General features: G+C 41.7%; 1 long non-coding RNA gene across 6 annotated transcripts in view; it reads left to right on the plus strand.

The window, feature by feature from the left end:
• Positions 1–1,462: 1,462 nt before the first annotated feature.
• Positions 1,463–25,976, plus strand: part of LOC144295096 (uncharacterized) — a 38,999-nt gene continuing 14,485 nt past the window's right edge. Inside the window, exons 1-4 of one of the 6 annotated variants that reach the window (XR_013362506.1) lie at positions 1,463–5,153; positions 7,474–7,579; positions 13,778–15,917; positions 22,490–22,604. This is a non-coding gene — a long non-coding RNA (uncharacterized LOC144295096). Of the gene's footprint in view, positions 5,752–7,473; positions 7,580–13,777; positions 15,918–22,489; positions 22,605–25,976 lie in introns of all 6 variants that reach the window. The other 5 variants (XR_013362505.1, XR_013362510.1, XR_013362509.1 and 2 more) reach the window with 5 other exon arrangements.

The following is a 25,976-nucleotide window of genomic DNA, read 5'->3' on the forward strand; positions in this document are numbered from 1 at the left end:
ACAAAGATGGAGTCTTAGGTAGGTAAGAAGGGAATTAGTGTAGTGTGATCACCCACCTAGGATTACACCTGGTACCATAGAGTAAGCTAATTAATGTAATTGATGCGACTGTTTTGTCATTGGTATTGCTGTCTATGAACGAGGAGTGCCTGCTGGCTGCATCACCAGGTTTAGTGTTGGAGCTTGGGCTGGAGCTACAATTTTCCTGCAGGACTTAGGCTCAAGTGGTGACTCTCCTTTGCATTTCCATATTCCCACACTCACTGACATTTGTCCAGGTCAACCGGTTCCCAGGCTGGACTCTTTCCACCACGGCTGGCTACATTCTGAACTACAATGGTTTACCATAAGCAATTAACATAAATCAGATAGTGTAAGGAAGATAAAAACTGAGCTGGAAATTTGAATCAGTGACAAAGAAATCATTCTCTTGAGGAAGGCAGAAATGAAGGCAAAAAAGAAGATAAGTGAGTGGACAAACTTAAATTGCTCCTTTGCCTCATCTGCTTTATTAAAGAGCTCCTATGTCCCAGAACGATATTGCCAGGTGTCCCTTTGGCTGTACAATTATTTCTTTACCTTTCTACCCTTGGTCCCCAGTCTTGCCTGGGCTCCTGTAGTTGACCATGGCATAATACCCTCCCTGCTCCCTTTAGGCATTTTAAAACTACTCATCTTCAAAGCAATGATGCTTTCCTGACCTGCCTTATTTGTGGCATATCCCGGTGCCTGGCTCAGGCTCTTCGTAGGAAGAAACGAAGGAAGGGAGGGAGGGAGGGAGGAAGGAAGGAAGGAAGGAAGGAAGGAAGGAAGGAAGGAAGGGAGGAAGAAACGAAGGAAGGAAGGGAAGGAGGGAGGGAGGAAGGGAGGGAGGAAGGAAGAAGGAGGAAGGAAGGAAGGAAGGAAGGAAAGGAAGGAAGGAAGGAAGGAAGGAAGGGAGGGAGGAAGGAAGGGAGGGAGGAAGAAGGAAGGGAGGAAGGAAGAAGGAGGAAGGAAGGAAGGAAGGAAGGAAGGAAGGAAGGAAGGAAGGAAGGAAGGAAGGAAGGAAGGGAGGGAGGGAGGAAGGAAAGGTGGAAAGGTGACTTTTCCTACCTGAGTGACACTATACCTAAAACTTCAGATTTAATATTGATGTTTTCATGGTTATTTTTTTTTTCAAATAGAATCAAACAGAAACAAAGACTTTTGAGTTCAGGGGCAGACATTGCCTTATCAATTAGAAGTAATCAAACTGCAGGTACTGGTTAAGGGCTGTCCAACTTCTCCTCACAACCCCAGTGATCTGGAGATTACATAAACTCTAAACTTGGTTCCTTATCTCCAAAGCAGATCGTGGAGACAGTGGGGAAAATTATCTATCCCTTGGCCTTTTCAGCACAGCAGACCGCTGTGCACTTAGAACTCCCAGACTTGTTACAGCCCCTGGATACACCACACCTCCTACCTACCCAGGTAATTCAAGTAAGTTCCCAGTACCATACTCTGCTATTCACTCCTCCTTTGAGCCTCTGCTCACAGGTTTCTAATATTTGCTTCTGGGCTCCTTGGTTTGGAGACCTGCCCAGACTCCATTCTCAGGACCCTGTTTGCCTTTGGGATTTCCAAGCTGCCTCACCCCACCTTTTCCCAGCTTCAGGAAACTGTGGGAAACTTCATTCAGGGCTCCAACAGCCCAGGGGAGGAGGATATAGACACATGTTATTAAAATATAAAGTTTTGCTTATCAGGATTGAAGACATAGTTTGGCAGAGGTGAGTTGGTTCTGTATTACCTAGTTCCTTGAAATGGACGAATGCATCCCACAGAGGACCTTTATCTGTCCATTTGCCACCCCTGATTCTTTGTGCCTTCCACATGTGCCAGCTCACCATGTTCTCATTCTCACAATTCAGGTTTCCTTCAATATTTAGTTTGGGCCCCTGACTCTATTTTGGCTATAACTTTGGCTCCTCTCAACAAAGAATCTGGTCTTACAGTTGGCCTTCTGACTCAGGCTGTCTTCTGCTCCCCGGGACCCTGGCCTCTTGTTCCCCATCAGTTGTCCTTATAGCCACTCTCTGCTAGGTCCTCTCTCAGAGCTAGAAGGGCCTTTTTCTGCTGCTGAGCTGGGGGATCCAGTCAGAATGAGAAATTTTTTCGATAAAAGATTCTGAGGTTATCTGAAGCCCAGGTTCAGATGCAGGAGGGAAAGTGTAATTTTGATAAACAGACTCCTATCAATTTAGTGGGAGATTGGACATAAGAGGAGAAAGCCTAGAGGAGGAGAGAAGAGGATGGTGGAGAACACCTGAGAAGTGAGAGAAGAAGAAAGAACAGGATTACTGCTCTTTTTAGAGTATGCTTCTGTATTTTTTTCAACCCTGATAACTGACAAAGGTGATTTGGGGCAGAATTTCTTGGTTATCACATTATAGAAAGAATGGGTTTGTTAGCCCCAAACTAACAAGAGTTGTAGAAACTTCAGCCTGAGCTTAAAAAGTAGAGTGGGGACAATTCTGTGGCCTTTCTATTCCCTTCTGTCTCCATTCTTCCTTCTGTGGCCTGTCAACAATGAAGGCTGGGGAGAGTGGGAGGCTATTTTGGGGGAACTGCCCCTACTTTATCAACTTGTCTAAAAGTCCCAGAGGAACTGTCACTCAGTATCAAATAGTAGGATACTGTGAAATTATGATTTGTTCTTTTTTCAAAGAGCCATCCTAGGTTTGTGGGCAACTAGGCCCTTTTTCTGAATCAGAATGGAGGTAACAGGTTTCCAGAGTCAATACCTAAGATGAAGTCAACCCCCTTTGCTTGCCATTAAGGACTCATCTCTTATGCTGGTGTTGAATAGGACTTTGTCCACAAGGAGACTGCCTGGATTATCTGCATGGACAACGGAGTACTGTGCTTCCAACTATGTGTGTGTGTGTGTGTGTGTGTGTGTGTGTGTAAGCGGGCATGGAAACTGTTGCTGTACTATACAGTTAGTCATCAGGACAAATATGGCATTGCAGTAACAATACACTCCACTGGTCTAATTATCCCTAAACAGACTATTTCTTTAGGAGGCTGAAGTTAGTTAAAAAGATGCCGTGTGATGCAGTAGGCATACTGCCAGGGAAAGGTTGACTGACTCATTGACCGCCAGGACCTAGCAGGAGAGGGAATTCATTATGGACCACAGTTCTGGTTCTTGGCCTTGATCATAAGAGCAACTATTCATTCAGTACCTCTTACCCCACGCCATCAGCTGAGCCAGACATTTTCATACGCGACTTTATTTAAAGCCCACAGCAAGCCTGCAAAGTGGGTATTATTAGCTTCATCTCACATGAGACTCAGAAGGTTAGGCAACTTGCTTCAAGATCCATGGCTTATACCAGGCAGAGCTGGGATCCAGACATCGTTGTCTTGACTGCAAAACTGTTGTGCTTCATTACAATGCAATATTACCTCTCCTTGCAGCAACCAAAATTGGAAAGATTAATATGCTCAGACAATTTGACTTTTACAGAAGGACAAGAATTACAGAACTCACAAGAGATGGCTGAGTAAGCCACATGGCTAATTTGTTTAACTCTCCAGTGACCAGAACACCAGCAGCCCCTGGCAGTGTGGAGGTATCCCAGGAGCTAAGTCAGAGATCAGGAACTTATTTGGTGAGCAGGAATGAGAAGGTAATGAGGTGGGCGTTTCTGAGAGTGCTCAGGTCCACAAGGAGGCCTGGCTTCCTCAGGACCAGATTCAGAGACTCTCCTCAGGCAGCTAGACTCACACCTCCTTTTAACCCTTGCACTGCTGGCCACTCTCTCCTCTGAGGACACATCCTATTTTCCATATACTCACATTTTTAATCTACAGCTAATAATAAATTCATATTTGGCCAGAGATACTCTATCTCTTTTGTCATAAGTTAACAGCACTAATTTAAATGACCAGAGGACATTCCTGCAGGGAAGATGAGCTCACTATGGCCCATAAGACATTGGTGGACATTGTTGGCTGCCTCCCCAGCAACTTAATCCATCTTTGCCTTTCCTGAGCACTTGCTAACTCTGGGCTTCCAGTCACATGAGGAAACAGATTGTACTCTTTAAGCTATTTTGAATTGTGTTTTCTATCATTTAGAGCCCAAGTCATTCTAACTGACAGAGGTATGATTTTAAGAATGGATTTACATGAGGCTCACTCCAACACTAATTCTTTCAATAGGTAATTTTTGAGCCCCTGCTTTGTACCAGGGGCTCTAGGTAATTGAAATACACCAGTGAACAAAATGGACAGAGATCTCTGTCTTCATGTGGCTTATATTTCAGCAGGGAGAGACAGACAATAAAAAAAGGACATGTAGGTACGTAAAGGGCATAGTATGTTTGGGGTTAAATGCCATGAACAGGGCCAGGAACATAGTAGGCCACAGACAATGTTGTAAAGATGTTGGCTTTCACTCTAAATGAAATGGGAAGGCACTGGAGGATTAGAGCCCAGAGCCATAATTCTCTGACAGTTGAGAAATTGTGAAGGAGGAAAGTCACACTTTTTTGGGAGCTGACTTGCATTGTCAGGGTCAGGAGGCAGACCACCATGAAACAAATGAGATGCCTGATAGCCCTTTCAGGTAGTCCAGCCTGGGTATGTGGAATAAAAGCAGATATTGCCTTTTCTTACTTAAGAACACTAGTGAGTTCTATCAATTGGCAACTTGGCCTTTAAATTCACTACCTTTGAGAGCTTTTTATATTGCGCGTTTACCAATTTAGGGAGTTGAACACTGGGCTTGTGGGAGAAGTCCCTGATATAGAAGACAGAAAAGAATTTCATCTTGGGCATTGCTGTCTACATTGATCTTCGACTTTATATTTCTAGTATTAGACCTATTTACTCCTCTTCCTTACAGTGCCCTAGTGAGGAAGGCCTACTTTCATAGTCTCAACTCTCAGATAAGAAACTCTATCATCTCTCTATCATCTATCTATCATCTATTTATTTATTTTAAAATTTATTTATTTGAGAGAGACGGGGGTGGGGCAGAGAGAAGGGGAGAGAGTCCCAGGCAGACCCTCTGCTGAGCATGAAGTCTGATGTGGGGCTCGAACCCATGATCTTGAGATCATGACCTGAACCAAAACCAAGAGTTGGCGGCTCAACCGACTACGTCATCCAGGTGCCCCCAGGTAAGGAGCTTTAAACATAGTAAAGATCACTTTCAATTACCAAGTGGCATCAGAAGTTCTCTAGATCCCAGTTATTATCTTTCTTTATAGGTTATATGGACTCCTGACCCATGCAGGGTGTCCTGTCATAGTATGAGGCACCCTGGTCCCCCTTCTCTATGTCAGGGTTGTGGCATGTTTTAGCGATTGATCAAACTCTACTGTGGGAAATAGAGGAATGGTGACATGTTAGTTCAAATAGGCAAAGTCAGAGTGAATGCCCAGCATTAAAAATACAGATTTTCAGGACTTTTCACTGTCAAGTAGGGCTCAGCAGCTCCTCCCCTGCCTCTTACCAACGATTTTTATGTCTACCTGTTAGGACTCAGATTTTAGCCTCAAATACAGTTTTCTGCTAAAAGGAACCAGGGCAGTTTGGAGAGTGGTGATGGCAGAGACTGCTAGTTCCCACTGTAACTGGTGTGTCCTTTAGCAGGTTTGGAGCTGGGGTCATGACCCCGCTATGTTCTCCAGACTCCCCTGCAGTTGGATGGAGCCACGTGACTCATTCTTATTGCAGGACATGGCACACATGACACACACCTCCTCAAGGCATGAGGTGGGCACATTTCCTCCACACTCTGTCACTTCTGTCAGTTGGATGAAAATGACAATGGGACTGAAGCCTAGAGGATGGCAGAGCCCCAGGGTGGAAGCCCTGAGTGTTCAGTCACCACGTGGAAGAGATGGACTCCCTCCGAAATCACTGCCTCACCCCACTTTTCTATTTATAATAGAAATAAACTTCTAGAGTGTTTCAACCATCCCATATTTTTTTGTCTATATAGTATCACAACTATGTCTATTCTTATGAAATATAGTGGTTTACTCCCTTTCTTGAGGCAAGAAAAACTCAGAGAGGTTCTGGAATATCTCTTATTTACAAAACTAAATAGAATATATGACAAAGGTGATGACTTACAAGTAAATAGAATAGAATAAAATAAAAAACATATATTCTATCTTCTGTTAAGTATATGGCTGTTCCTAAAGTATAGGTATACAGTTGTTCCTATTTGTGAAAACAAGAAGCGGTTACTTGTGAACACACCAAGAAAAGGTAAGTACTACATCAAGGAAGGACTGACCAGCATTTGTGATCATACCTACTAATCAAGTAGAAAGAGGACTGAACAAATAAATAAACCCAGTAACCACAAACCATAACCAAACAGAGTAGGTTTGACATTGTGTTCCAAGAAGATAAATTAACCAGATGTCCTCAGGAGCAAAGACAAGTGTGCAGACTTCACTTCTCATAAGAGATAAAACCTCTATTAAATGCTATTAAATTATAATAAAATATTAATAAAGAGTATAAATGTTTTTAAAATGCTAACAAATCAGAGCTATGCATTGCAAAGATGGAACAATGGATTTTATAACACCAGCCAAGCAAGGTTTAAATAATGTATCATTTTGCAGGGAGTTACAAAGCCAAGAGAACCTATGGTGAAGCACAGGCCTAAAGTCTCATTGGTGTAACAAGTTAAATGTAACTAGGAAAAAAAAAAAAAAAAAAGGAAGCCTTTTTTGATGAGTAGTGTGGCTTGGGTTTGAATCCCTTTGGGAGAAACAATAAAGTCCTGAGTCTTAGGAGACAAGCCAGATCCTGTAAGCCTGTTTTCTTTTTCCTTGTATCTGGGATGATTCCTGCAGCCCTGGGAAGGTGTGAAAGTATATTACTGAAATGCTAGGAAAGTACCCAAATAGAATCATAACCTAGAGAGGTAGAAAGATAAAGATAGAAATAATGAAGAAATTAATGAAACCCTTATGTAGATTTTTTAAGAACAGAATTAAATGTTAGTGGGATATTTATTATGTGATAATTGTGTTTTTTTTATGGTTTATTGTGGGACTTATGGGGTTTAAAATATTCAAAAACTCATTCATTGAATTTGCATCTGTTGTTGAAATACTTTAAAAGAATTAAATTATTTGTGATCATTGTTAATGTATTAAATTGTATATATTTAATAAATTGACCATTAAGGATAGTACTCTTCACCAATGGAAATGTTTCAGTCTTTTTTAAAATTTTTTTTAAAATTTAAATTCAATTTGCCAAAATATAGTATAACACCCAGTGCTCATCCCATCAAGTGCCCTCCTTAATGGGGAGTGTTTCAGGCTTAAAAGAACCTAATCATCACTAAGCCTTCCTAGGAATAGTTGGCACATAGACAAATATACCTATGACAAATTACATTAAGAAATTTATTAATATCTAATAGTAAATGGGGACAGTTTGTTTTATACAATGAACATTTATTTCTAGGAGACCTTTGTTAGTAGAGACCATTGCTCTGGTGATTCTGCCTGCAACTATTGTTTCTTTAATTGCTTTAAGCAAATGCATGCAGTTGAGGACACTTCTTTCGAGGGTGAGTCTTCTAGAAAGCTGAAAATCTAAGTTATGAGTTGACTCTCAGCATTCTCTTTCTACCAGTCTTCAACAGAACCATCTCTCCTCTCTGATGCTGCATCTGGTCCGCAGGTGCACTAAACTGAGATCTTTCCAATTTGCATCTTGTAAAGGCATTAGCTGAACTTGCAGCCTGCTTCTTAGCTGCTACCTATATGGCAGAGGAATAATAGCTTGTGGGCATGGAAGAGAATGTGGGCTGGGGAAACAGATATGATATTTACTCCTTTTTGTTAGTAGTTGTCATTTTTTATTTCTCTTTTGATCACTTTTCATGGCTTGTCCAGATGGATTCTCTGGCCACCCAAGTCTCTGACCTTTCTTGATGAAAATTCTCTTTTTTATAAGTTACCAAAGAGATTTCATATCCCAGAGTCTTCATGGTAACATTCACTCTGACTAGTCCCAGTGACTTTGCTGAGCTTCTATAGCACACCTGAATCATAGCTGGATCTTCCTGTGCATCACCCTTCAAGCCCATTAATTTTGTCAATTATGATTTTTGCTTGTAAGTGCTGACTAAAAGCTATCTTCTACTTTCTTCCCAGACAACATACCAAAATAACAAAGACAATAAAAAATAATAATGAAAACTTTATCTTCAGTGAAATAAGGAGAATTGTGTAATATAACTACGTAATACCTAAAAATGGTAAGAAGTTTGCAGAGTGGAGAAAGCCATGACTGCAAAGAGAAACATTAAACATAAGCAAGCATGTGGTCCTTAAGATCTCTGGAAAGGCTGAAGAGTTCAGTGTGGATAACAATGTGGACTAAAAACAGGTTAGAGGAACACGTGAGTGGCTCAGCGGTTGAACATCTGCCTTTGGCCCAGGGTGTGATCCTGGGGTCCTGGCATCAAGTCCCACATTGGACTCCCTGTGTAGAGCCTGTGTCTCTGCCTCTCTGTGTCTGTTTGTGTCTCTCATTAATAAATAAATAAAATCTTAAAACAAATTAAAAAAAATAAAAACAGGTTAGAAATCTGTCAAAGAATAGTTAGAACAGTATTTGCCACCTCATATTTGGATGTTGATTACCTCTCCCACCTCAAGAAAATTTATTCATTGGTAAAATTAAACCAAAGAAGAGATACTGAAAACTGAAAAGAGAGATCATATCTTTAAAAATATTTTATTTATTTATTTAGACAGAGAGAGAGAGGGAGAGAGAGCACAAGCGCACAAGTAGGGGGAGGGACAGAGGCAGAGGGAGAAGCAGGCTCCTCACTGAGCAGGGAGCCTGATGAGCAGTTGATCCCAGGACTCGGGGATCATGATCTGAGCTAAAAACAGATGCTTAATTAACTGAGACAATCAGGTGCCTCAAGAGATCATATTAAACAGTGAAAACCCCCAATATTCCTTCTCCCACCTAGCTACTAGAATGCTGAAACCTGCCTCTTAGTCTGTCAGGCAAAAGGATGGGTCTTTCTCTAAAGAAATTCGAAGACTCCAGAATTAAGACCTACAGATTAAACATTTAGGACAATCACCAATTATAAGTGGATTTAATACTCAATATTCTACAGTGAAGTCTATTGGTCAAAAAACCACGCCAATGCAGAGGAAACTCAATGTCCACTCTTTTAGTATTTCAGTTAAACAGGAGTGGCAAGGATGCCAAGACAATTCACTGGGGGGAAAGGAAGACCTTTTTAGAGAAAATACTCCTACAACAACTGGGTATCTATATGGAATGAAAAGCTTCACCACCACCACCTTCTATTCACAAAAATAATGTGAGATGGATTGTGGGTCTAAATTTAAAAGACAACCATAAAGTTTCTAGGAGAATTTCTTTACAACCTTTGAATAGTTACAGATTTATTAAAAAGAACACACAAAACACAATTCATAAATTTTTAAACTTTTAGATGTATACTTTTCTAACGTATATTACTATTTCTTTTTCAAACAGAATCTAGATTATATTTTACTCCTTGGGATGGCTCAGGATCATCCTTGGAGACCTTAGAGTACTGGTCTCCAGTACAGCACTGCCTTTGGAACCACTTGGTATTACTAGACTATTTCCTAAAAGTAACTTGAGACCAAAGTGTTCTCTTTTGCCTGTTTTGTTTTACTTTCTATATTTGGTTTTTAAAAACCCTCCCTACCTTGAGGATGCCAGCTGTCACTTTTTGTAGTTTTTGTCCTGGGTTCAGAATTCTACCTTGGAAGACAGGAGCTGTACAGATTATAAACTTTGTGTATCTTTTTGGTTTTTAACATCTTATAATAAGCATATATTTTTTATGATGAAAAGCCTGTAATAAAAAATATCAGTACAATTTCTATCGTTTTTTTCTGTTATGGCATTTATATTACTTTGTAATTACATATTGGTTTACATGTTTTAAAATATTTAAGTCTGCCTCCCCCCCCCCCAGATTACATCTTTTATGAGGACATAGACTGCTATTCTCTTCATTATTGGATTCTACTTAGTGCCTAACACAAGTCCTTAGTAAATAAAAACTACTAAAAATGTACTTGCTGAATTAATGAAGGGATAGTGTCAGGCAGACCTAGAGACCAAGTATACTCCTTAGACTTTCCATAAAGGAATTAGCAGAGGGTTCTGTGTAAAGAGTTTTGATCTTTGTAACTTGCATGTGTTTTAGAACATGGAATTTGTGACATCTCTTTTGAGTTTTCTGGGCTGTTTGTCTACTTCTTGGTAGCAACTCTGATCCTGGCTATGTAACTACTAAAGATAATTGCCAGGTATATAGTTCCAAATAGGTCAAGTGTAACAGCATTACCTTGCATTGTTCAGTAATTATTTCAGGCTGCATAATCAACACATTATATGCTGAGTACCACTTGTAAGCTTAATAGCATGGTAGGTGTCATGTGAAATAAGAAATAAAAATCAGGGTCTCTGCTTTTAGGAAACCTGTAATAGTGGTTAAGAAGACTATAGGATATTAGAGGTAAGTTTGAGATAAAAGTTAAGCTTCTAAAAAGGGTCACTTTTAATATTCTCTTCACACAATATCTAATCACAGTACAATATAGTCACCATGCTCATTCAGTTGGTGTACACCTAGTGATAGGGCACATTAAGTGCTAGGCACAGTTCAAAAGAAGCCCCTGCACTCCTAATGCTTTACTTTCTAGTAGGAGGAGACAGACAATACAGAGACAAATAAAATTACAAGGAAAATATCAGAGCAGTGAGTGCTACTTAAAGAAGTAGAGGCATAATGCAGCCTCTGATTTGAGTGGTTAGGGGAGGCTTTTCTACCAAATTGGCATTCAAGCCATGAAAAATAAATGGGAGTAGTCATGCAAATAGGAGACTGTAGAGGGGAGACACAGTCCAGGCAGAGGAACTAACTAGTGCAAAGGTCCTGAGGCAGGATCAAACTTGGTCTTTCAAAGGAACTGAAAGGTCAAGCAGTATAAGATTAGTGAATGAGTGTAAAGGAAGGAATAAAATGAAGTCAGAGATATAGGCAGGTCCAATCCTCCAGGACTTTGGAAGCCAGAGTGAACAGCTTGGTGTTAGTTTCTTGTGTAATGGAAAGTCACTGAAGAGCTTTAAGCAAGGAAACATATGATACGACCTTTTACTCCAAAATATTGTTCTGACTACTGTGTGCAGAATGGAAAGGAGGAAAAGCAGAGGCAGAGAAATTCCTCCCAAGCTTCCCAGGGAGAGACATAGGGAGCTTATGGTCATGGATGGAGTCAAGGTGTGCTTTGAAGGTAGAGTAAAAAGGATTTGCTGATGATCTTGAGATAGGGAGTGAGGAAATTTAAAGAATCAAGGATAGCACACAGATTATTAGCTGGAGCTACCATGGTGCTCTTTTGTAAGGATAGAGTCACAGTAGCCAAGAAAAGATGTTTCGAGGAGAAGATAGTGGCCAATAGGTCAAATATTCTGATTTGGAGAGGTAAGATAATAGGCAAGTTATCTTAGGGTTCAATAGCATGGAGTCATAGATGGAAACCCTAGTGCAGTGGAAAGGAGGAGACAATGTAAAGAGAGGCATAGAAGCAGTGACTATAATCAACTCTCTCAAGAAGTTTGCTATGGGGATTCCTGGGTGGCTCAGCGGTTTTGCGTCTGCCTTTGGCCCAGGGCGCGATCCTGGAGTCCTGGGATCGAGTCCCACGTCAGGCTCCCGGCATGGGCCTGCTTACCCCTCCTCCTGTGTCTCTGCCTCTCTCTCTCTCTCTATGTCTATCATGAATAAATAAATCTTTAAAAAAATTAAAAAAAAAAAAAGAAGTTTGCTATGCAAGGAAGCAGGGGGTTGAGGCATGAAGAAACACAGGACTGAGCTTTTTTTTTAATTTACGAGAGAGATGCTGGAGCATCTCAATGCTGATTGAGATGAATTGGTAGAGAGAGAGACAGACCCATAGTGCAGAGGAGAGAAGGGATAATTACAGGAGCAGATTGTAGGGAAGGTGAGAAGGTTGAGATCCAGGGCAAAAGCAGAGCTATCACCTTTGCCAGGAGCAGGGAGCCTTTATCCAAACTAACATGAGGAAAAACAGAATCCCCAGGGCAAGCAGTTTGGAAATTGAGGTATAGGAAGAAAAGGGAGTTCTTTGTTTAGTGTCTGCTTCTCTTTTCTTGGTGAAATATAAGACAAGGTCAAGGGTGGAAGACCACAGGTGCATGAAATTTGAGGAGAGAAGAAAAAATGAGGAACAGTTTTGAAGAATGAAAAACAGCAGATTGTCTACTTCAGTGCCTATTTGAGATTTGTGATCATACAGTATGTGTTTTTGAAAAATCTAGAAACACTCAGAGTAAGTGACAATATGGTTTAATCAGGTTGGGACTTAGGCTGGTTATTGCTACAGAAGGAAGGAGGGCTGGCTGATTGAAGAGTGTTTACAAGGGAATGATTATAATAATAGACCATGAACTTTTCATTAGTTACGGAGGGAGGAAGGATGTCACTAGGTTGACTGATTACAGCACCTGTGGATTGGTCATCTTGATGGAGTTAAATAATTTTTGGAGTATTTAGAGGAAGTGAACTATAAATACAAGAGCTGGTAATTAGAAAACAAGGCACTTGAAACTGAGATATCCAAGAACCTCACAAGGTTAAGGTCACAATTATGGGTTTGGATAAATGAGGTGGATGAAGGAAGAGATTATTGAAGTGAGAAAGCTGAGGGACTGGTTGACCACTGTGATGGATGGACTATGCACGTGGATAACGAAGTTGCAAAAATATGGTGGGATTCGTAGCAAAACAAGAGACAGTCTGCTGTAAAGTCATCACAAAGATGGTTATGAGTAACAAGGAGGAGCAGTGGGGTGCTCACAGGACCTGGGGATTTTGAAGGTGGGAGGAAAGTAACAATGGGAAGAAAGGATTCCGTGTGTGAGAGAGAACAATAGCCTATGCTTACGAGAGCCAGGATTCAAGAAAGCCCCAGATGGATGCATAGCTGCTGGCACTGTCCAACTTCAGAGGCACCATTCACAGAGGAGAGAGTGTGAACAGTACCTTTCTGTGTTGTACAACATGGCCATAGTGCAAAGGGAAAATTTAGAGAAGGTGAAGATGCAGGGGCATTTTCCATTGACAGAGCATGAGTGGCCGAGGACCCAGTGGATGGGGTGAGAGTCAGATCCATGGATAGGTGGAGATGTCAGGGGATGGGGGCCCAGCAGGTTACAGATGCCCTGAAAGGCTTGCACTTCCTGTGCTTTGTAAATAGCTCAACCACAGATGACCTAGTTCCTAAACCATTTATGCTGTTTAATGCAATTTCCCTGGGCCTCTTTTTTGATAGGATTTTAAATCATGGGACTGGAGACACCTTATCTCCAGAACTGTATTTTCAGCCAGCCAACAGCCTGAAATAATTTGTGTGCAGGTGTTTTGGAGGCAGACAATCTCCCCAGAACAGGCAAGGTCAGGCAAATTTGTGTGATTTCTGGCCAATGCATCTCTTCCGCTTGCCTCCAGAAGCATGTAAGAGAGGATCCTATTACTTGGGTATATGCCCAGCTGCCTGTGGGGGCACAGTTGTCCCCAACATTGTTTTCTTGAGTATTTCTCCTATCACGATCCCTGGGTTTTTCCATGTGAGCTCACCCTGAGCCTACATCCATGAGAAGAGCTTACCCAGTCTGTAACCAAATATATAAAGTGCTTTTCCTTTCTTTTTAGACATAGTGACTGGTTTCGTCTCTTAGAGGTTTTTGAATCACCAAAGAGTCCCAGTAAATGATATTTTCTTGCTTTGGAAACCTTTGAAAATGAGGTAGGAGTTGTTGAATTGCTAAGCTGTAGAGCCCAGAATCCAAAGTTCTTCACAATGTGAATGTCATGATACTATATTCTTCCCCTTTTGAAGTACTCAGTAATCACAGCTGTGATCCACAGTTGTTTGTAGGATTCTATAAATAATGCGTGACTCCAAGCACTTGAATGTAAGCTCCATGAGGGTAGAGACCATGTCTTCCCCTCCTGATCACTACTGTTCCCAGCATCTGGGATATTTGTGGATAATATTTGTGGAATTACGGCAATAATGAATGCCTATGCCTCCCGTTCCCACACCACTGCCTTGCCTAGTAGCTTCTTACACTCTCCTCGGGCTCGGGGCTCTCAGCTTATTTCCTAGCAGCCATCTAGATCTGCCTCACTCAAGGGTATCCTGGGCCCTGAAACACTCACTCTCCACTTCCTTCTTCTGAAATCACATCAAGCTAACAAGGTCCCCATGCACATTCTGTCGATTCAAAGAAGACCCATCAGTGATAGCATTGAGGCACTAGCTGGTGAAAGAAATCCTATCCTGGGTTCAAATCCTCATTCTAGCATTTAACTAGCTGTGAACTTGGGCAGGTGACTCAGTCACTCTGAGTTTTGTTGATTACAAAATGCTGATAATATTGCCTACTTCATACAGCTATTGGGATGACTAAATGAGAGGAGTGTATTATGCCGGGGGGAGGGTAAACCCCCAATGGCTGACTGTTTTGATTATTAGAACTGTGATATCTGGCAGTAAATAGCATTTCTGAACAGGCTGAGGCTTCTGGGAAAGGTTCTCATAGTCCCAGACAGAGTTCTGCATATCACCGTGCAGTATCCTCCTTTCCACTCCTGCCCTTAACTTGATACATTGTTCATGCAACTTACGTTTATTTTGCATTTATTGACCATGCATCTAATCAACTCCCGTCAGGCTCCTCTTAGGTGCCAGGGGTGTCAGGCTTGGTGTGTAAATAAGATAAACCAAATGAGGGCTACTCCTGATCTATGTGCGAGATGGAGTCAGGGATCCATGAGCCTCACGGTGAAAGACTAGATGGGTCCTGAACCAAGAGAGGAGGTGAAGGGGGAAAGGGAGGGAGGAAATGTGTAATGAGCACCTACTGTGTGTCAGACACTGTGCACTGAAATCAATGCTGGATCATTTGATTTTCATGAACACCATACAAGGTAGGCAATACTATTCCGATCTTACAGACATGTAGAAAGACAAATGAAAAAGTGGCACTTAGTACCAGCACTCTGACAACAATGAAGATGTTATAACAAATCTTCATGGTATATTTTTCTGAATACTGTCTCTGTCTTGACTTCAACTTATTTTCCTACTATGGTAATAATAACAAAACATACACATCTGTCTTTTATGATATGCCAGGTACTGTTCTAAGTCTTAGACACACACATTCATCTAATCTAGCTGAGGTAGGTATTATAATTCCCATTCCACAGGTAGGTAAAGAAAGCATAGAAACCTCAAATCACTTGCCTAAAATGTGCAGCTAGTAAGGAAAGGAGCAGGGTTGAACTTAATTAGCCTTGCAATCCAGGCTCTTAAAAAAAAAAAAAAAAGATTGTATTTATTTATTCATGAGAGACACAGAGAGAGAGAGAGGCAGAGACACAGGCAGGCTCCATGCAGGGAGCCCGATGTGGGACTCGATCCCAGGTATCCAGGATCGCACCCTGGGCTGAAGGTGGCGCTAAACCGCTGAGCCACCCTGGCTGCCCGCAATCCAGGCTTTTAATCACTTTATGTTGCCTTTGTTTTCTTTTTGGATAGTTTCACTCTTATTTCCTAATTTTTAAAACTCGTTTTTATGTCTTTCTGTGTGTGGTTCTCAAATCTTTTTGTTTAAAGAAAGACACAGGAGTAATAATGCTTACATATATACAGATATAATGGCCTTGAAATGTGTGTGTTTTTTTTTCCTTAGTTCCACATAACTACATGGAGGAAAAGAACAGAAAGAAACTGGGAAAGAGTTTCTAATTTTACTTTACGTCCACTTCCATCTTTACCAAAAGGGTGAGCACAATCACAAACATGCACGCAAATAATGCTCACACAAATTCTCAACCAAACCAGGAGAAACCAAGCACGGAGCTTAGACATGGTATGCTCTGGAGCACTGGCACCATGAATTAACATACATTGTGTTTCCATGGCTCTTTGTTTTTACTTCTTAAATTCATTTAGTTCACCTCTTATGAGCTTGCTGCACATAAGAGTGTGCACGTGTATGTGTGTGTGTGTGTGTGTGTGTGTGTGTGTGTGTATTTGGGTATGAGTTTTGTTGACTAGACTCCACATTCTCTGAGTTAGGGAATGTCCTAATCCCTTTCTTATTTTGAAACATGCTCTCACTTCAAACACATACCCCTCACACACACCCACACCCACACACACACCCCTCCCACACACGTCCTCCCCCCACAGAGAAATTTGAACAACGGAAGCGTTTACAGACACTACTGTTTATCCACCCAATAATCCATTTTACCCCTTGGTTAGTGAGTAATCCCAGACTTTATATTTTGGGTGGCAATGAGCTCAGTTTCAGGGTGGCATTTCCCAGCCTCCCTCACAGCTGGGGATGGTCAATGAGACCAAGTTTGGGAGAGAATTCTAGGAAATCTCAAAAAAAGTGCTGATAAAGTTCTTTCCTTTTTCCTCCTTGCTACCAGTAATGTGAATGTGGCAAATAAGCTTTGGTGATCATCTTAGCAGTGCAAGAATTTTGAGGATGAATTCCCTGAGTTATGGTTAAATGAAAACAAAAATAGAAAGAGCTGTCACCCCAGTCCTAGACTGCCTAACTAGCCTGAGATATCTTTAGACTGTCATCTTCTTACTTGACAGTGAAATAAAGTTTTATCTGCTTGAAAGCACTCTCCTCTCTGGTCTCTGGCAGCTAGAAGGCAAACACAAGTCCTCGGTGATAGGGGAGTCGATAGTTAAAATGAATGAAAACAAATCAAATAAAACAAAGGATTTCCTAAAAACAATTTAAATCTTGTACCTTCATCTTCCAGATCAAATAATGAACCCCAAAGATGATAAGTCAAAAAAAATATCTTATTATACACACATACACGAAGATAATTAGAACTTCAATGCCCTGCCAGTAGGAAGAAGAAAATCTCCCAGGATGTTCCCAGTCTGAAAGTCCATTTGGCTTTGCTAAGCATTTCCCTCTCCCCAATTCTTCCTTCCTCTTGGGTTTATTAACAGAAGCTGTCAGTTTTACATGGCATCTTCAGAAACTCTACCTGCTTTCATCTGGCTGGAGGCCTCCTGGGCTCCCAGCATTTTGGTAAATCACAGAGCAATCCACTCTCCTTCATCAGCACATACAAGAGAGTTTCGATTTCCCTCATGAAAACCAAGTACTTTTCAACATAACTGCTATTCATTGAGTGTACCCAGTGTGGAGCCTGAAAACACAACAGTGGCTCAGTGGATGTGCGCATTGTGAAGACATTAGTGTTGAGATTTTCCTGGGAGAGTGTGTTTTCCTCTCTCAGGATTCTGCCTGGTGCATCCTTAATTCCTTGCAGTGTGCACCTGGGAACAGGGAAAGTCAAGGATGCAACAGGAGTGAAGGAATAAAGACACCAATAGTGCAGTGGTGTGCTGACAAGCTTCACAATGACCAGGGGGGTGGGGAAGCATGATCAGTAGTGTTTGCGGGTTTGTGTAGAATCAGTGCATTCAGGGAGCTGACTTAAGCTACCAGTGGTTAAGGAGCTAGCTTGCAAATTTCCTGAGAATTCAACCATTGGGAGCCTTTAGGGGGGACTCCAGCAATCTAGAGCATGGCCATCCTCTCTCTTAACCTTCTCAGCAGCCCTAGCAGGAGGTTTTCACAGGGTCATGTTAAAGGTACTGGAACTCAGTCTCAGAGACACTAAATTAACTGGCTCAACAGTTGCTAACCCAGTTGGCAGTGTGGCTGGGATTCGTACCCAGGTCTGTCTGATTGCACACACTTGGATTCTTATTTCCTACACTGAAAGGCCGTGGATAAAATGAAAGGAAATTAAAAGGAAAAAAAACAAAAGAAGGAAGGAAATAGTAAGGGGCAGTGTCAAGCTAAGGCCAAGCAAGTTTCTGTGGCTTCTCAAACAGTGTCCTAGAGGGAGGACTGCCAAATGGCACCACCCACAGTGGGTCAAACCTAGGCCCAGTTTTTCAACTATCGAATGTTTTTTACATTTTAAAAGAGTTTTATTTTTAAAAAATACATAAAACAAAAAGAATGCATAAGAGAGACCAAATATGGCCCACAAAACTTAAAATATTTACTATCTGGCCTTTTACCCCTGCACTAGGCTGACATTGACTTCTGGGCCTCACCAGCCCGAGATCAGCTATCAGAGACAAGGAAAGAGAAATGAGACCAGCTTTTGATAAAAACCTCCTACAGCCAGCACTTGATATGGATTATCTAATTTAATTCTTAAAATGACTCTAAGACATGGTTTTCGCTTGCTGTCCCCATTTTCACTAGAGGGAAAACTAAGGCTCAAAGATGAATCTGCCTTTCTAAATTCACAGCTAGGAAGTGGCAGAGCTTAGACTGGGACTTAGGTGTCTTGGGCTCTAGACCCTCACTTTGCACTGCATAGCGCCTATTCCTCCAGGCTTCAGCCTCCAGATTCTGGGTTCTGAACTACCAACCAGGAGCTCCTGGCTATAGTAATCTTAGGAACCAAGGGGACAGTAGGGACATAAAGAAGGAAGTGATTCATTCTGCTAGTGATCTGAGCTCAGGGCTTCAAAGAGGAGGCGACAATGAGCATGAAATGAAGGGACAGTATGAACAATCCCAGGGAAGTATGACAGAACGGGCACTCTGGGAACTGGTAAGTAGTCCTCTGCTTACAACATGGGTTCACCATGGACAGATGGCAGAGCATTCCCCTGGACAGGCTAGGTTGGAGCCAGATGAGGAAGGGCCAAGTTCTGAACTCTGTATCCTGGTAGCCCTCAGGTGCTAAAAGCAAAGACCCACTAGAGGCAAATAGGAAGGAAAATGGAAAAGAGCAGAGTTATTTGGAATTAAATGAGATTATGTGAAATGTATATTAGACATCTGAAGACACACAGGATATCTAATATATTGAGTAAGATCTACCACTAACTGAACCACGTTATAACTATGCATTACATTAGTTATTTTGTATAAAAGACTCAATGAAATAACCAGGCTCTGCCATATGATTAATATTAACCTTCAGTTAATTAACATTAATCCCAGAGAAGAGCTTGCTCTCCGTTTCTCCCTCTGTCTCTCACTCTTCTCTCTCTCCTTGCCATGTGAGCACACAGCAAGAAGGCAGCCATTTACAAATCAGGAAGAGAGCTCTCACCAGAACTAGACCATGCTGGCACCCTCATCTTGGACTTCCAGTGATTAGCCCTACGAGAACATACATTTCTATTGTTTGAGCCACATGGTCAAAGTTATTTGTTAGAGCAGCCCAAGCAGACTAAGATAACTTGCTAGAATACAATAACAGAAAGATGGCAATCACTCTGAATATTGAAATCAAAGAGACTTCAACCAAGAAATTAATTGCACGAGTGTTAGAAAAGATGAGAAGCCAGCAGGGGACAGTGAGGCAAAGCAGAGACAGTGGAAGTCCCTGCTACCCCAGGATTGCAAGGACAAAGGGAAGAAGCCAGCTATGAGAGCCTAAAGGCTTAGTCACCCACTAAGGGCACTAATCCCTTAGTGAAGTCCCCACCCTACGACCACACCTAATCCAAATCATCCCCCAAAGGCCTCAGTTCCAAATACCATCACTTTGATACCATCAATTCAATGCATGAATTTCAGAGGATACACTATTCAGCCCTTAACATAGGTGTTAAGGTGTTTTTCATATTTAATGCTGCTTTGCAGATTAGGCAACTGAGACTAGGAGAGGTCAAGTATCTTTCTCAAAATCCTAGCTAGTAAATTACAAAAGTGTGATTCAAATCCAGGTCTAGCTGACTTTAATGGGGCACTATTAACTATTATAGCAAATTGCTTCACAGTATGTCTGCATAAGGACCCAGTAATCAGATATGTATTTGATGTGCTAATACAATTCAGCCAAATTCCTATGACCTGTACTAGCTTGTGGGAAATGGTCTATGCTAATTAAATCATAACATGATTGATGGGATGCTTTAAAATATAGAACGAACATCCATATATCCTTTTACAGTTCACAAAGAGCTTGCCTACCCATTACCTCATTTCCTCATTTGATCTTCATAGTATGGTTGTCAGGACGGAAGGACAGATCTAGACGGAAACTGAAGGTCAGAGGGAACAGGTGAATTGCTGCAAGTCACACAGCTAAGAAGTGAGAGAGGAAGGGAATACTTAAACCCACACCTGTTGGCTCTTTATCCTGAGACAGGTAGACCTGCAGTGTTCTTGGGGTCAACCAAAATGATGAAGGCCCATTGAATGGGAGCTGATCCTACTATTATTTTAGACTTTCTGAGTGTCATCCGATTCATTTGCTGGTTTTACCAATGAGCAATCTAAGGACTTGTCAATGCATTGTGCTGCCTCTTTGAAGTTGCCTACTTCAAGGGAAGCTCTGTTTGCCAGAGAAGGGGATATGTATGGTGAGTAAGAAGAGTTTGCAATGAGGACAACCATTGAAGCACTTGCGTGGTGGCAGCTGGCTCCACTGATATTTCAATGATCCTAGTTATGTAAAAATAACTCTAAAGTACTTGAAAGCATTTTGTTCTCTTAAAATAGGTTTAAAAAATTCCTCCCTTTTGTTTGCACTCCTAATTTGTTTAGCAAGGCCTCTTTCTCAGAATCAAAGTTTTAGCAGAAAGTGAATTTGAAGACTGAAGGACTTTAAAGTTTAAATGTCTTACCAGGACATAGATTACTTAATTAACTGTTACATTTATTATTTGTACAATCAAAAAAGAGAGAGAGAGAGAGAGAGATTTCTTTCTGTGCATTTTACTCTGTTGGGCAGTTTGGGACAGAGATGGGTTAATAAGAAAGGGAGTCCCGACTTGAAGAAGTATATCATTCAGCATAGAAGTTTAGACATGAACATCAATCCCTGTATATCAAAATTAATAATGATAATGTAATAAAAGACATAAAAGTGATGATAGTGGTAATTCAAGGTTTGCCGTTGGCAATGGTCATTGATCTTGACTTAATACTAAATGAGTGAGGTTTTTAAATATAAAAAAGTATCCAAGATGAATTAAGACTTTGGCGAGGCAGCTCTAATCCAGGCTATATCTAGCCTTTGGCTGTATCCATCTGGCTTGTGGCAAGTTTCCTAAATTAAGTATCTGGAGGCCTCCTCCCATAAGAACAACAAACAGAACTTCCCTGGTCTGAAGGAGAATTCTGGGCCTCCTCCCGCTGGACGTCCTGTTTCTCTGTTTAACTCAGAGATTCATTCTCTTGAGGCCACAGCAGGTGGTTTTAGAGGAGGGTGTAGCCCAGCCTTCTCAGCCCATGTTACCAACTATTTGTGATTCCTCTCCCCCCACCCCATTCCTGTGTTGAAACCCTAACTGCCAGTGTGGCCATGTTTGGAGATGGGGCCTCTAAGGAAGTAATTAAGTAAATGAGGTCATAAGGATGGGGCTCTGATCCCATAGGATTAGTGTCCTTATAAGAAGAGACCCAGGGAGCTCCCTCTCTTTCTCTCCCTGCACAGAGAGGTGGAGCCATGTGGGGACCTAGTGAGAAGGTAGCCATATACAAATCAGGAAGGGAGATCTCAGCAGATACAAATGTGCCCACACCCTGATCTTGGACTGTTCTAGCCCTCAGAAATATGGGAAAATAAATTTTCGATGTTTAAACCATCTCATCTATGCTATTTTATTGTGGCAGCCAGAGTGGACAGTCAGGGAGGAAAGACCTCCTGTGGTGTATAAGGTATGCGTTGTGGGAATGAAAGCCTAGGCCTGAGTGGGTTACATGGGCCTGGTGATTTGACCCGGTTGTGTCAAGGTGGGGATGGGGCTTTATGGAGACCAGGAAGATGGGGCAGTAACAGGGAGTGCAAACCAGGCTGGATGGATTTTTTTGTTTGTTTGTTTTTTAGGGTCAGCTTGGCAGAGACATGAATTTTAATGTTCTTTGTGGGTGGGGGTAGTGTCAGAACTGAGGGGCGGGTGAAACCCTGAGCAGCACCAGGGGTATTGTGGGATAGGAGCCTGACTCTGGGAAGACTGCCGTCTTGGCTTCTCTCTACTGGGAACTACCTCTGCCTTTCTCCTACCAGCAGGGGCTCTCTCCCTCTCCAAGCAATCTCTGGATCCTTTCTTCCTTTCTATTTCAAGTAAATGACTCTCCTCTCACTTGCATTCTTATTAGCCTCCTCAAAATCCAAACACATATAAATGCAAACATATGTATCTCTAATTCTTCTTACCTCATTAACGTAAACTCAGGTGTGGTTGAAAGGGGCTTGTTATGAATAGCAAAAGATACTTTTATCACTTATTAGAAAATTCCAAAGACTTTAGGGGCTTTTTCAGAAACAAGGACAAAGGCCAAATACATATTTCTTTTCACAAATTAAAATATCACATTTCCCCAGTCAAACTTCTGATGAAAACCTAGCCCTGGCCAACACCTTCATCAAAGCCTTGGGATACCCTAATTAGGCAGAAGACCCAGCGAAGTTGTACCTGGATTCCTGGCTCACTGAAACTGTGAGTTAACAAATATGTATTGTTTTAGGCTGCTAAGTTTGTGATAATTCATTACATGGCGATAGAAAACTAACACAGATTTTGGTACCCAGAAGTGGAATGCTGCTTTACAAATATCCACAAATGTGGGAGTAGCCTTGGAACCAGGTAGTAGATGGAGGCCGGACGGATTTAGAGGAGCATGATAAAGGAAACCATCTATTACTTTGAACTGACTCAAGAGAAAGTGAAGAACAGATTATTAGAAATGGAAGGAAGCGGGATCCTTGCTTTGTGGTAGGCAGAAAACTTAGGAACATTGTCTCCTGCAGTTATGTGGAAAGCACAGCTCATAAGTGATGAACTAGGTTATTTAGCTAAGGAGTTTCCAAGCAAAGTGTTGAAGATGCTGCCTGGTTTCTTCTCACTGCTTATAGTAAAATGTGAGAGAAGGGATAAATTGAGGAAAGAACTGTTAAACAAAATGGAGCCAGAACTTGACAATTTTGAAAATTTCCAGTCTCTCCAGATGGTAAAAGATGCTGAAAGTCAGAAATGGCTGCCAAAAGTGTGGCATAGAGAAAAAGCTGAGTATGCAACTGTACAATCTTTTGCTAAAACTGAAGGTCAGATTATTCAGTCATCTTAACTTCAAGATATTAAGGGTGCGCCTCGTAGATCTTGAACCATAGGGCTTCTGGAAAGCATGAGACTGGTGGTGTGCCTCCGCCACCTCTACTAAAGAAAAAGGACTATCTTAAAAAGACCTGGGGGCATGGCTTTTGTCTACTGGAGTGAACTCCACTGAAATCCGTGGGAGATCCACAGTTCTTGAGAAAATGATTTCAGTAGAAATGCCACCAGGATGAAGGGAAAGGGGCAGAGACAGAGCAAAATGAAAAAGGGCTGCTGAATTCCTCCAATTCTACTGGCTAGGCTGATAAACTATTCAGCTTCAAACATGTGCTTCCTTTTCTGAAAAAGGAAGGATGGCATAGAAAATGGGTTCAAGAGCTCAGAAGTCAGTCCCAAGAGCCACAGAGGATTATTCCCATACCTTGAAATATTACAAGGATCTAGCTCTTGACCATCTGGATTTCAAAACTGCTGTGAACCTTTTTAGTCCTTCATTTTAGCCTTGCACTGGAATATCTATACAGTTTTGTTGTGCCTGTCCCACCATTATATGTTGGGTATTTAAAAATAGATAATTTATCTCTTTAGGTTCATAGTCTCACAGATAGAAAGGATGTGTTGCAGGAGCTGTACTTAGCAGACTATACCTAGCAGCCTCATCCTCAGTTGGGTCTGATTTGAGTAAAGAAATTGTGGAGCTAATGCTGTAATAGGATGAGACTCTTGGGAATCTTAGGGTAGGGTCAATGTATGTTGAATGTAGAAGGGATGGGAATCATTGGAGGCCAGACTTCAGACTGTGTTAGACAGACTGTAGGGTGACCCCCCAGTTCCTGCCTTTATTTATGAATGGCCTCCTTGATGATGGCAGGGCCCTGTGACTGGCTTCCAACCCACAGAATGTGGCAAAGGTGATGGGATAAATGTGATTACATGTATGTAATTAAATAAGTATATACCACTTATCTTGCTAGAGCCTCTTTCTCATGCTATTGCTGGCTTTGAAGAAGCAAGCTGCCATAAATCCTATAGTCACAAGGAAAAAATTTCTGCTACAACCTGAGGGATCTTGGGGGCTTAGAAACAAATCCTTCTCCAGTTGAGCCTCTGATGAGAACCCTGCTCTGACCATCACCAGAATTATGGATTTAGGAGACTCCAGCTAGAGAATAAAAGTAAACTGTGCCTGTACAGGACTCCTGGTCCCGAGTAACTGTGGTAATAAACATGTATTGTTTTAAATCACTGTATTTTTTGATCATTTGTTCTTTGGCGTAGAAAGCTAACAGAGCAGCTCCTAGAAAGAAGGAGAAACAAAAACACAGAGGTGACAAAGGGAAATAACAGATAGCTTTATACTTCCACACTGGCAATGTTTTATATCTGTTGGCGAGAGCCAGTAGCACCTCACTCTCACCCCTTAAGTTTTTATAAAGGCATTATCGACATCCATCCATCTGCTCATTCATTCAATAAACAATTTTTTACATATCCATCACTCTAGGGGTTTCTACCACAATTCGATTTATACTCCTATCATGTGCTTTCACGTATATGCAAATGATTACATGATAAGGCATATCAGTTAAATATCCTGAGAGCAGTATTTAGAATGTGTGTGTAAATGGCATCATTCCTTTCTGGTCACTTGCTCATGGAGCTTACTTATGGTCTATTGGAGGACATAAACTAAACTAAACTAAACTAAATTAAACTAAAATAAATAAAATAAAACATAAAATAAAATAAAGTTGTATGATCACACAGATGATAGAAGGTATAAAAGTACAGGATTATCTAAGAGCATTTAGTGAGGGACCTAAGCTAATGAGAGGGTTTGGAGATGGTTTCCTGGAGGAAGTAACATCAGAGCTGAGCCTTGGTGCCTAAGTTGACATTAGCCACCAGCAGGTTTGGGGAGCATGTGCTGTCAGAGGGAATGGCATGTCAAAGAGCACGAGGCAAGAAAGAACTGGGTGTTTTCTAAAGAACTGAGCAGAAAAAAAAAAAAAAAAAAAGAACTGAGCAGAGGCCAGTGTGGCAGGAGCATGGTGAGAACATGGTGGGATAGGGAGAGGGAGGGGAGGAAGGTGGAGACGTTGGCAGTGGCTAGCTTATAAACAAGACTTGGTGAAATCATCTGTGACTAAATTTTATTTTGCAAATGTTTAAGTGTGTGGTTAAAGGATAATTTTCTTTCCCTATTAGAGACAAAAATGTTAAAATGGGGAAGGGCCACAGAGTGAATGCAAGGATCTTGGATTTCTGCCAGGGTGTGAGGGAGAGCAGAGAGAGAAGGGTAAACTGAGGTCACTGCTGTGGCAAGTAAGACAGAAGACAGACTCCTTAGGTAGGTGGCAAATAAGCTCGAGTCAGATGGGGAGAAGTGGCAGGTATGAAACCCAGGTTCCTGGGAAAGCTAGAGAGGGAGGGAAAAGAGCCACAGTTCAGCTTACAGAGAGACATCACTAGCTTCTCAGGCAGCAGCAGTGCAGGGAATCTGTCCGAGGCACTTTGGTTGGTGCATTTTTACGAGGAATAGAGTAAACCGTATGAACATTTTGTGTACCTGGGGATTGCACACACAAGTGTAGACCAGCAGAGACCCTCCAAGCCTAAAGGCTAGAGTCCTGGGAATCCTGCTTCCCCCAAACCAGCAGCATGACCTTGGGTCAGTCTTTTGACCAGTCTGGCTCCAATTGCCTCACTGGGTGTGGGAGCTCAAAGTTTCCAACAGGAAAGGACACTCCTATCTTC

The sequence above is a fragment of the Canis aureus genome, chromosome 23, assembly GCF_053574225.1.
Source record: "Canis aureus isolate CA01 chromosome 23, VMU_Caureus_v.1.0, whole genome shotgun sequence".
NCBI classification, from domain to species: Eukaryota; Metazoa; Chordata; class Mammalia; order Carnivora; family Canidae; genus Canis; species Canis aureus.